A 2,711-nucleotide genomic window follows, 5' to 3' on the forward strand; every position below is an offset into this window, starting at 1 on the left:
AAAAATGAATTTTAAATACACTCATTCAAATGCTGAGTCACCCCCAGCAACACAACAAACAGCCTGTAGTTTAAAACTGCAAGTCGAAGCATTTTGTACAAACGGCATGGCAGGTCGAGAGGCAGAGCATGGAGAGAACAACGAAGGCAGTCCATGGAGGCTCAGGTGTGGACACAGGCATGAGTCCTTGTGGGCCTGCTCTGACCGCAGTGCTCTTGAGACAAAGCTTAGGGTGCAGGTGACGTGCACAGCTCGCTTTTAGTCTTGACTGTGGCAGAAATGGGGAGGGTGCCTTACTCACCAAAGCAGCTGGAGCACACAGATACCGGCTGAAGGGCAAAGATGGTGTCTTAGCTGGGAGTTTGAGTGGAAAACCAAGATCTTAATTCACACTGTTGCTTGTGAAAAGACAAAAACATTTCATTGACCTCAGAAAAAGTGAGGAAATCTCATTTGTTTTATTAGGTCAAATAAAGATATGAGACTTATAGTTTGGACTCTGGAAAATGTGCAGCAACAGTAATACTTTGACCCCAGTACATATGCCAGCATGGCGTGAAGTGTGCCTTATGGGCTGATCCTGCAACCTCTGCCTGTAATGGACTTTGGTGGACGCAACACTTCTTTTCTTGCTGTAATTTGACTTCAAGGAAGTCACTGCTGATTTACCCTGGGCATAACTGAGGTGAGGCTCAGGCCTCCTGTTCTTAAGATGTTTGAAGAATATACCAAATAGGCATTTCAGTTGTGTATATATGTGTATGCACGTGGAAATATACGTACACTATTTCTCCACGTTATGGCTACATTCTTAGTTTTATCATTGTCACTACTACAGTGGTGTCCAAAGAGGTATTCTGATTTAATTCAGCAGGGAATAGTCTAGTGTCTGAAAAAGTTGGTTTGGTTTTTTACAAATAACTTTATTTCAAAGAAGAAATACATTTCCTGTTCCCCAAGAGCGTAAGAAGACAACAGTTGCTCCTCTCCAGATTTTAGACCAACATCAACTCCTCCTCCTGAGTCAAGGGTGAACGTACCATCTCCAAAGCAACGTTCCTGTAGCTCTGGTCTCTCTCTAGCCAGAGTTGTTTTTTGCAGTGTCCTTATTTTTTTTCAAAACCAGACAGAAAGTCTGGCAAGCTCCTTCTTTACCAAATGCAGCAAAAGGATCAGCTACAATCCTCTGCCTCAGTCCCTTGAATCCAGGAGCAGGCCACAGCCTGCTCAGAGGAAGCAGCTTAAGTCCCACAAACTGGGGAGCATCGGTAGCAGTCCCCAGGGTTTCCTACTAATCTCCTCCCTCCCACATGCACCTACACACACGCACAATATATGAAGAGCTCCAGGGAACCTTCCACCGGGTGCAGAGATGAACACAAGCAAGAACCATTGGCATGGACCTGTTTCCTACTGTTGGGTGACATTTGACATCCATGGTGCTCAGCTTCTCTTTTACACAAGGAAACAAAGGAAGCATTGATACAACCCAAGGTGAAGGTAGTTCTCACTATACAATCCTTTACTAATACAGAAGACCTGATGACAGAATGCCCCACTGGGAGCAGCTAAGCACAGCATGGTACAGGACTGGTTCAGTCAGGGGGGTGGGGAGGGGGGTGTTTGTAGTTCTCAGTCTTGTTAAAGCAAGTTCAGGATGAAGAGTATGGTGGTGGCTCATGCATGTGCCTCTTCTACAAGCAGTACCAGATCCTCCATCCCAGCAGAGTCAGGGAGTCTTTGTATATCAGGGGAGAGTGTGACCCTTCGTAGGCTGTCATAGCCAGGGGGTACCAAGCAGCGCGGAGGGGTGACCTGATGTTCCACCACCACCTGAGGGACAAGGGTCCTTCAGTGAGCCCTATGGCTGCAAGGCTTAGTGCAAGATGGCCTGGGGTTTACCCTCAGTGAAAACAGGGAAGTGTGTGAACTAGCTGGGGGCTTATCAGGGGAGGTGGTGACAATGGGAAAAATAGGGGTGAAAAGTAGGGCTTGGTTTGCCCTGCTCCCAGATCTAGCCTAGCAGGTACTCTTCACCTAGATGGGACAGAATGGCAAATTTATCTCATCTTTTTTGGTCTGTAACCTCTGTTACTGCAATGATGTAATATGGGGATTGGGCTGCTGAAAGAAAGATTATTTGGTACAGTATGATACAGCAGGAACTGACATGGCACTTGATTTTCCATAACAAAATAACATTACTTTTTGGGATGGCATTGATAAACCCCCTGTACTTTTGCTTCCAGGAAGACCCTTAAAAAGCAACTGCTTCTGGCATTGATCACAGAGATGATACAGAACAGTGGAAATAGTGTCCAGGACCTGACCCCTGGCAGCAACAGACCTGAATGCCCTTTCATTCGGATAGAGGAGGAGCAGCAGAAGCTCTTGGTCCTGCCTGAACTGGAGGTGGGCTTCGCCACTCAGAAATGTGGCGCTCTCGTCTCACTATTCAAAAATGAAAGCTGAGGCTATTGATAAAATGGGGTAGAAACCACCAGTTACCTTAGTTCTTAATAATTAACTGGAAGTCCTTTGATGAACTTAGTACCTGAGTGTGGAATTTGGAATCTGACCTTTACTACATCTAGATAAACAGTGTGGCCGTCCCAGCAGCTCTCTCTGCAAGCACCCCTCCACTCTCGGCAGCTCACTTCTTGGAGGCTCTCGCACTTCATGTTGCAGTCAGGAGCTTGGGGGAGTTCAGC

This window comes from Gallinula chloropus (genome assembly GCF_964237585.1).
Source record: "Gallinula chloropus genome assembly, chromosome: 4".
Classification (NCBI taxonomy): Eukaryota; Metazoa; Chordata; class Aves; order Gruiformes; family Rallidae; genus Gallinula; species Gallinula chloropus.